This window comes from Cyprinodon tularosa, unplaced genomic scaffold (genome assembly GCF_016077235.1).
Source record: "Cyprinodon tularosa strain WSP-4 unplaced genomic scaffold, ASM1607723v1 ctg96, whole genome shotgun sequence".
NCBI classification, from domain to species: Eukaryota; Metazoa; Chordata; class Actinopteri; order Cyprinodontiformes; family Cyprinodontidae; genus Cyprinodon; species Cyprinodon tularosa.
Window position 1 is genome coordinate 182574 of NW_024039740.1, and position 10873 is coordinate 193446.

The window sequence follows — 10873 nt, forward strand, 5'->3', positions numbered from 1 at the left end:
CTGGCCAGTGTAGTTTAATACAGCAGAGGAGCTACTGAGGGTAAAATTGCTGAATGGTTGAGTTTCTGTTTATTGCCATTTTAATCCCCCATTGGACCACTTGTCTTTTCTAGACAACAGATTATGACTGACCATCACCAAAAAAAAAAAAACAGCAAAAATTGAAATCTAAATAAGTCATTTTTACTTAAACTAAGTGCGCTTTTTCATGAATTGAGGAGGTAAGTGAGACACTTTGCTAATAGAGATAGACAATTTACATTTAAAAATAACAAAAACAACTGCATTGTCTTATTTCAAGTGCATATTATCTAATTATATTATTTTAAGAATAAATATACTCATTCCATTGGCAAATCATCTTATTTACCTGCTCAAATTAAAGGTAAATAGACTTAATTTAAGAATTGTTGTTTTATTTCTAGATAGTTTTTGCAGTAACATGAGTATGAGTAACCTCCTACTAGTGGAGATTATTACTGGAGTCACATATACACCGTTCATTATAGTAAAGATAAATTGATTATGCTTAAATAACATTCAATCATCCGTTGTCAAAGCAGGAACAAAGCGTCCAACGTATCTGAAAGCTAAACTGTGAAAATACAGGAAAGCGAATGTCCTACATTTACTAGAACTTTGCTAAAATGTGAAAATCAGAACTGGATAACAGAGCGATTGAAAGGAAGATGGTCTGGTTTCATGAATCTCTGTATCAAGTGGACTGCCAGTTTAATGTGGTTTGCTTTCTTGGAGAACTCGTCACCTGTATGTATTATGGAACAAAGGAGAGGTAGCAAAGGCACTTTGTTGCTTAGTGTAGTTTTCTGTAGAATAATTGCTTTTACAGTGCAAAAAATTTGAATCTAAGTTATTTTTTTTCTAAAATAAGTGCAGTTATTTTTTATTGAGGTGTGTCTCACTTACCTCCTCTTAAAACACTTACAATTTACATTTAAAATAAAATAACTTCAGTCTCTTATTTGAATTGCATAACATCTAGTCATCTTATTTTAGCAGTAGAAATACTCACTCCATTACACTTATATACACCAATATATAAGTTGTTTTAATTGTTATTTTCTTTATTTTTTTATTCAGTTTTAGAGATTTTTTTGCAGTGTTACAGATGTATTTTCAACACATTCTACCTAAGTTAGCATTTCTGCGGACCATGCACAACATTTTTTTGAAATAGAATAGCTTGATGGTTGTGGCATCTTTCCTCTTAATGCACACAGACATAGAACAAAATGACAACCACAGGTTTTAGGTGTTGTTTTTGCTACTAAATCACCAGATCTCAATCCAATTTAGCATGTGTGGAATGTGCTGCAAAAATAAGTCCAATCCATTGAACCTTTACCTTGAAGCTTTCAGGGGTCTAGTAGAGTCGGTGGAAATTTGTTTTTATATTTCAACAGGTCAGGGCTGCTCTGGCACCAGGAGGACCAAGATACTCTTAGGCCAATGGTCATAATGTTTGGAATGATCTGTGTTTTGTTTTGAAGAAAATTGTTCATGACTCATATTGGTTTTTTTTTCAGCTCAGAGAATAAAGTAAATATTTGTCACAAAATGATTCGGAAAAAAAAGATTGCAAATATTTCTGAGGACATTATAACTATTCGGATCATTTTTTTTTTCTTTCATTTCTTAGTTTTGTGAAGATTTTTTTCATTAATTTGCTCTTGCTGCTAATTTTTAAAAAGTCTGAGGGACTTATAAAACGTTTTCACCCTCAGTTCCTTTTGGCTACTTCAACCCAGTGGAAGATCTGTGTTACCTGGATTGTTGGTTTCGGTGCTCACCAGGTATTAAGCTGTTCCTCATTTTGCCTCCACTGATGAAAGATTAACATGTGCATCTCAACAAGCACAAATATCATTGAAAAGTACATTTATTTCAGTGATAAAAAAAAAATGTAAAAGATTCTGTTGAATAGAATCAGACACACATTGAAGTATAACTTTCTGGGCAATTATGCCTTGTAGCTAATTAAAACTGAAAATGAAGTTTTTAGGGTACAATATACAGTACAATAATATTCAAAATGATTTCTGTTTGACAAATAAAACATGGCAAAGATCAACTAAGCAGGCCTTGTGAACACTGCTGACTTGACAGTCTTCTGGCATAAAGTCACTACAACTCTCAGCAAGGAGGTTAAGTTCATTTCTAAGAGAACTGTCTGTTCATAGTGTCCAATCAAAGCATAATAGGGGAAAGTTTACTCAAAGAAAAGGTTTGAAAGCAGTAGGGAAGACGACGGCTTTCAGATGATTATGAGAATAAAGCCTCCAAATTATATTTAAATTCAATATTCTTTCCATATCATGCTGCGCCGATGCAGTTACTCATGCAAACAATGAAAGTCAAAGCATTAACTGACATACTTTGCAAAAAGCTGACATTTATATTTGTTTTGCCATTTCTGAGAGTATTAATTGCCACAATTCATAATTATTTACATTAAAAGAAATTAAGTCCTGAAAAATGCCCCTCTGTATGTGTCACATCTATATAATCTACCATCTAGTTTTCTGTAACTATATCACTGAAATAAATGTACTTTTGAGTAATATTCTTATTTATTGAGATGTACATTTAAAGGTTCCTGTTTCTGACCTGAATGTATTTTATCAGCCACTCTATAATCCTTCTGGTTGTACAAATATGGTTGTTACCTGTCACAACAACTGTATTTTGGCAGCTGCCTCTGTATTTAGGCATGCTTGTTCTATCTTTACAGAGAGTGCTTCAAGTGGCCTTGCAAAGACTCTGTTCCATAAGTTGCCAAACATTTTAGATCAGTCTCTTTTATGGCAGTGCTTCTGAAATTTTGGAAGCAAAAAAAGCACAGAAAATAAAAGTTGGGTACAAGAAAAAAAAATGATTTTAAGTATTCAAAAGCTCTTAACAGCACATCATAAGCTGTCTAGAAACATTTCTGTTCTTAGATGCTTATGAGAACTCTGTTGGGTGTGTTTGACAGATCTAAAAACATCTTTGCCTACCGTTTACGGTACCTAAACTATTTGTGTTACTATTGTGTGTACATGGAGAACTGGACAAAATGCAAATAAATTGTAAAATCATGTGGAAATCAAAAAAAGCCCAGTGTTTCTTACTTTATCCCCCTGTGCTGTTCAAAATGAGAGGAATGTTTATAAGAGAGAAGCTGAAAATCTGCAAAGATCTTCCATGGCTCCTTGGCTTTCCAGTCCTGATGTATTGTAATTGCTGCAGGCTCCCAGGAAAAGCCCAGAACAGATAAGCAGTTGATAAGATTCATTTTGCCCTCCAGCCAGATTTCCAGTCCGATAGTCCCAAGATAATCCGGAGCTGCGAGCGATCCAGAGTTTAAATCTTTGTCTCATCTAATTCATTTATCTAATCCTGTCACTTTTGTTTAAGACAAGGCTGATTTAAAATGCTTGTGTCACGGCCATCTGATCCATGGTAAAGATGGGGGCCAATCTTGTCATGTCCAATTCATCTCATTTGTGCATCTTTCAAGATGCATTTGCAGGTTTTAGTGAAGATTTATGAGCGGCATGACAGTTGGAGTGTTTCGTTTTAATTTATTAAATTTGTTCATATAAGGAACCAGGAACACTCCAATAAATTATGGTTTGGGGAAGTTTGTCAGAGCAGGCACAGAGCAAAATTAAAACATTTTCTGGTCATTTATAAAATGAATGGTCTTTTTTTTAACTAGAAATGGAAAATGTTCTTGTCTGCATCATTTTGGATGAAACTATGAATTCATAGAGGTGTGCTTAAAATTCTGCATAAGTATTAATATGTACTTCTAAAACAATATATAATGTAACTCAGTGTGTGTCTTATTCAGATAAAAGACAACAGGACAAAGATGCTTAATTGGAGGTGCCCATTGTCCTTCACAAAATATTCCAATCTCAGCCAGAATTCATGTGAATTTTCATGTCCAAAGATCCTCATTTTCTAAGCTTTAACCTTTGACTACACCAATGGAGTATGTGAACAAAAAGATTGTGCTTTTATATACAGGTGCTGGTCATAAAATTAGAATATCATGAAAAAGTAGATTGATTTCAGTAATTCCATTTAAAAAGTGAAACTTGTATATTATATTCATACATTACATACAAACTCATATATTTCAGATGTTTATTTTGTTTAATTTTGATGATTACAAATGACAACAAATGAAAATCCCAAATTCATCATATCAGAAAATTAGAATATTACTGAAGACCAATAAAAACAAAGGATTTATAGAAATGTTGGCCAACTGAAAAGTATGAACATGAAAAGTATGAGCATGTACAGCACTCAGTATTTAGTTGGGCCTCCTTTGGCCTGTATTACTGCAGCAATGCGGCGTGGCATGGAGTCGATCAGTCTGTGGCACTGCTCAGGTGTTATGATAGCCCAGGTTGCTCTAATAGTGGCTTTTAGCTCTTCTGAATTGTTGGGTCTGGTGTATTGCATCTTCTTCTTCACAATACCCCATAGATTTTCTATGGGGTTAAGGTCAGGAGAGTTTGCTGGCCAATTAAGAACAGGGATACCATGGTCCTTCAACCAGGTACTGGTAGCTTTGGCACTGTGTGCAGGTGCCAAGTCCTGTTGGAAAATGAAATCTGCATCTCCAAAAAGTTGGTCAGCTGCAGGAAGCATGAAGTGCTCTAAAACTTCCTGGTATGTGGCTGCGTTGACCCTGGACCTCAGAAAACACAATGGACCAACACCAGCAGATGACATGGCACCCCAAACCATCACTGACTGTGGAAACTTTACACTCGACTTCAAGCAACGTGGATGAAGTGCCTCTCTTCTTTTCCTCCAGACTCCGGGACCTTGATTTCCAAAGGAAATGCAAAATTTACTTTCATCAGAGAACATGACTTTGGACCACTCACCAGCAGTCCAGTCCTGTTTCTCTTTAGCCCAGGCAAGACGCTTCTGACGCTGTCCGTGGTTCAAGAGTGGCTTGACACAAGGAATGCGACAGCAGAAACCCATGTCTTTCATACGTCTGTGTGTGGTGGTTCTTGAAGCACTCACTCCAGCTGCAGTCCACTCTTTGTGAATCTCCCCCACATTTTTGAATGGGTTTTGTTTCACAATCCTCTCCAGGGTGCGGTTATCTCTCTTGCTTGTACACTTTTTTCGACCACATCTTTTCCTTCCCTTCGCCTCTCTATTAATGTGCTTGGACACTGAGCTCTGTGAACAGCCAGCCTCTTTAGCGATGACCTTTTGTGTCTTGCCCTCCTTGTGCAAGGTGTCGATGGTCGTCTTTTGGACAACTGTCAAGTCAGCAGTCTTCCCCATGATTGTGTAGCCTATAGAACTAGACTGAAAGACCATTTAAAGGCTTTTGCAGGTGGTTTGAGTTAATTAGCTGATTAGAGTGTGGCACCAGGGGCCATCAATTTTGAACCTTTTCACAATATTCTAATTTTCTGATATGATGAATTTGAGATTTTCATTATTTGTCATTTGTAATTATCAAAATTAAACAAAATAAACATCTGAAATATATGAGTTTGTATGTAATGTATGAATATAATATACAAGTTTCACTTTTTAAATGGAATTACTGAAATCAATCTACTTTTTCATGAAATTCTAATTTTATGACCAGCACCTGTACAAGCAGTACATCTAGTGGTTTCCTTTTACCCATAAATATAATTTTTCATTAAGCCAAATTGGTGGTTAACACAATTGATTGTTGTTACTGATCACAAGATTTGCACTGCATATTATTTACTGGTGGCAGAGTGCAGGTAGCTGACAGGAATTACTTTTTGGGTTTCTTCTACTTCAATAATCAATGCAAATACTGTATTTTTTTTTCTTTTTCTTTTTAGAAAAAGCCATTTGGAATCTCCAAATGATATCTACCAACTTCCATCTAGAAATCTATCATTATTTTATAAACCTCATGAATAACGAAGAAGTGAAAAATGAGTGAACTTCCGAGCCTTTTACAGAAAAAGTCCGGTCATATTCAGAATTCAAACTTCTGAAAGTACTTTAAATATAAAATTATTACATACTGTTGAATAAATAATAAGTATTTTTAATTAAGAGCAAATTTCATTTGAATGTGCCTTACTGGAGCTCTATGTTGGTCAAAGAACACTACTGCCACCTACAGGTTTGTGACGTCACAGTGCGGTATCGGCTGTTGAGCAAGTCCCCATGCTGTATCTGGTGTTTATCACAATGCGCTATTAACCAAGGCATCTAGAAAACATTCTTCTCTGAAATGTTGGCTGCATATTAGGTGTTTTTTCTCTGGCCAGAATTCTATGGCAAATCCTCCCTCTTCAAGTTGGCAATCCAACGACGAACCCGTACTTGGAGGATCATGAATCGCAAAGGTGAAACAACATATTTTTTTTTCACTTTTACCTGATGTATTACAACATCCAACTGCCATGCACCTAGGCATTGTCAGTTTAACTAAAGCTCTTGTGAATTTCAATGGTGAAGTTCTCTCAAAATCTTTAATAATTGTTGCTGATTGCAGATGTGTCTAGTAGCTCCCACTAGGCTTACCGCACCGTGACGTCACTGCCGGAAGATGTCAGGAGTGAGGTGTTACTATATTTAGGCAAAAATGTCAGTTCCCTGACTCAGTGATGACAACAAAAATCAATGTTTTTATTTAATTACTGATTAATGGTATATTCATTTAATTCATTAAATTAATCACCTAAAATGTATTAGTTAACAGATAATGATACATTAATTATTCTTGCTGACCGAAATTTTCCTTTAAATCTTTCAACATGTCTATGTATATGATTAGAGTTCAAAGATGGTTATCAGTTTTTATTGAATTATTACTTTACATAGAGAAGTTTGACACTCGGTTTATCAGTCATTTTAGAGTCACAAGGAGGCCTGGCAATACCTTTGACACAAGTGGAGGAACTTGGCTATCCAGGAGGGGCTCAAAGTAGGACCACTGCTCTGCAGTCAGTCAGCTGATCAGGTATGTTCATCTGGATTAAGTCCCAGGGGACGACCCAGGATGCACTGGAAGGGTCACGTTTCCAGCTGGCCGTAGAACATCTTGGGATTCCCTGAGAGGACCTGGATGCGGTGTATAAAGCAGCTCATACCACCACAAGCATTGATGTGAATGAGTAAATTATCAAGGACTCCAAAACATTTTCTTTTTCATGCTACGTTACATTAGAGTGGAATGCTTGAAGAGGAAAAAACAGTGGTCACTGATTTAAGTGTAGAGGTTCTCCAGTAGAGGAATAGTTTGATTCTATAAACTAAGTAAAGAAATACTTCAAAACATTTAGGCGAAATGCATATGCTACTTTCTGTTTTATAATTTGGTCTGTAGCTTTTAGTAGCTCTTAGTTCTGCAAAAAAAAAAAAAAAGTTTTATTCAGTTATTGTCTTGTTTAGGTAGTTGGATTATTTGCACACAAGGGGGCAGTGTAGTGCAAGAATAAAAGGTGTGGTTACCTGGTTTTCAGGTAGAGAAAGAAAAAGTATGAAAAACAGCCACCTGTTTGCCATTGCTTTGCAATCACAGAAATTCTTCTAGTACTGTGTGTTATGCATCAAGAAAAAATGAGATTAATACATAATATGAAGTAATGTATCCTTCTAAACAGTAATCAGGTTCAAATTACAGTAATCTACATTATGCCTATTATTAAAATTATACATTTTTGCTGGTGCAAGAATTTGAATTGAATGTATGTAAATCTGGTTATTCTTTTAAGTTATAAATATATGCCTTGTGAAATGAATAAATAGTAGCAGAAAGTTAGTGGAATTGTAGGTAAAAAGAAATGGCAGGATATGTCACACTATGAAAATATATTCTATTGTATCTACAAGTATTGGAATTCTGCAAATATTTGGAAAATACTCTTCGATACTTATGTAGGCAAAACTTGGGGGAAAAAAACCTGTAGAGTATTTGTGTATCCATCCATCCATCCCTTTTCTGACACATGTAATCCCAAGTGGGTTTGCGAGGGGTGCTGGTGCCTATCTCCAGCTGTCTACGGGCAAGAGGCGGTTACACCCTGGACAGCTCGCCAGTTCATCACAGGGCAACATAGAGACAAACAGGACAAACAACCTAAGGAGAATTTAGAGAAGCACTGTGGGCTGTGGGAGGGAGCCGGAGTACCTGGAAATAACCCAGGCATGCTCAGGGAGAACATGCAAACTCCATGCATGAAAGACCCTGGGCCGGAAATCAAACCCACAATGTTCTTGCTGCAAGGCAGCAATGCTACGCACTGCATCACTGGGCAGCATTTGCGTATATAAGGACTAAACACACAGTTTACTTTCAAGAGTGTTTGCTCACCTGCCTTGACTTGCATAGGAACTTGAATGATATCCAAATCTTAATCCATAGGGTTCATTATGAAGTTTGTCCACCTGTTGCACCAATAAGAGCCTCAACTCCTTTGGGACGGCTGTCCACAGGTTTTTGTTGTGTGTTTATTAGAATATCTGACCATTCTTCCAAAAGTTCTTTTGAACAAGAAGTTCTTTCTCTCACATCAAATTCCTCTCTAAGGTGTTTTATTGGGTTGAGTGTCAGGAATCTGTGCAGGGCGGTCATCTGACTTAATGGGCCTTACTTTATGCACTGGTGCCTTGTCATGGTGACAGATGCAGGGGCCATCTCCAAAGTGTTTTTATAAAGTTGGGAGCATGCTGTCCAAAACCTCTTTTTTATTTTTACTTAAAGTTCATGTTAAATATCAAATTATTTAAGCCATCTGAATGCATTGGGTTCACTTTAGTTGGTAATAAGTTGGATGGTGAACTAGTGTAACATCTAGGTGCAGCTAGTTCTATATCAGGGTCATATATTTATTTAAGTTATAATAAATATCTACGGTTTTAAAAAATAAAGATAATCCTTTTTTTCTAGTTTCTAGCTTTGATTTGTAGCGCTCATTAACCATGTAAGACAAAACTGAAAGAATATAACCAGTATATTTCAGTAGTGCAATTCTCAGCATGCTAGTATGCCTAATTTTAGCTAACAGCATCATTTCGTGTATATAGTTAGTCTAACATCTAACCTCTGGAATACCAGAGACTGTTTAATAATGATAAACTGAAAGTTGTGAGTTGAACTTTTGTCTAATTTTTACATTAAGTGCAGCTTGGTTTGTAAATTTGTGTCTAAGCAGAGAAAACAGGATAGGTGGAGGGTTTACCAATGCCTTCTAATGAACATCTGGCAAAGAATTGGACATATTTAGTTAGACTAAAAACCTGTCTCATTGTCCACATGAGGGAGTTTTTTTTTTTTCCAATTAGATGAATCATGGCAGAGAAGAGCCAACTTTTCCCTCCCTAACTTTTTTGTCTACTTTTGATTCAGTCCTTTGTAACTTTATATCTAAGAGAGAAAAAGGTGACACATGGAAAACAGTAGGAACAAAGAGCTAAGATGGTGCAACCTTGTGTAATTAATGAAGGGTCTTTGAAGTCAAGCCTGAGATTAACATTGACCCGGCAGTTTTTTGTTTCTCGTTTTTTTTATTGTGTGCCAATGGACTGAGACTGAAAAAAAGGGCAAATTATGCAGTTTAAGATTCTGTCATTAAACCCAAATATTGTATTATTCTTGATAGAAATGTATAAATGTAATCACATACCACCAACAATTAGATACTATAAAACAGTATTTAAAAAAAACCTGAAGGTTAGACACAAACGTAACGCAAGAGGAGACAGGCTTTATTTTATAGCTGAATTTTAAAATTCTAGGATAAGAAATAAAGCCAAGCTCATCTTATAGTAGCATGATGAGCACATCCTGGCTTCATCCATTGTAGAAAGGCCAAGCCAGGCTACGCATGTGCAGCTATGTAATGCCAGGTGTACGTAATTAACATTCATTTTCAAAACTCTTAAATGAAAATGTCATAAGTTAAGGGGTTTTCTCAAACAAAAAACTAATAACGTACAAATCAACAGTGGAAACCAATATTATAACATGTGCAGATCTTAAAGTTTATATTTATTTTTACCTTTTGTCCAGATCAATATTGTCCCTGTGGTTTAGTGGATTAAGTCTTTGACTTCAAATTTGGAGAGTTGGAATTTAAACCCTCTGTACACAATGAAGGTCATCCAGCTTTAAAGAGACATTTTGTAAGATTTTACAGGAAAAATATCTTTAAAATTGCCTTTTTAATTTACTCTTAATGAGCAGACTAAAACCTCAGTAGTTCAATACTGATGCATCTATAGTCACCTATAGTCTATTTACCTTGATTTACTTCAGGTCAGATGATTCTATGCTGTTCGGGTTATTATGTGTAATTATGTGGAAATGAGCAATTAATAGAGATCTCGTCAAAGAAGAATTTCTATCATAGAGAGATAAATTGTAGATCAACTACACTGAAAGTTGGATCTTAAATTTTATTAGGAAGTCTGGAAACTACCCTTTGGGAATAAATCTACTGAATGAGGAAGGAGATTGTTCAGGCAAAGCAAAAATGCACCAAACATAGACAATTAAAAGTATATGAGAGGATTTTTGCGGATTTTTGAAAATACGCACCCTCTTGCACATGCACAACCCTATACCCGCTCCCGAGAGGGAATGACTACTAAACTCGTGCGAGAGCATGCACAAGCCCATTTCTCCTTGTGCACGCTTGGTTTACAACTTGCTGTTTGCATCGCTCAAACAAGCTTACTTTCCAAAAGATTTGCATTTTTTTACTATGCAAGACTCACCAGCGGTAAGTGAAAATGGGGAAGAGCAGGTAGGACTTACGTAAACTTATCACCAAAATGATTGACAATTAGGAGAACCACTCATTTTGAAGATCCACCCGGAAAAAGAACATCC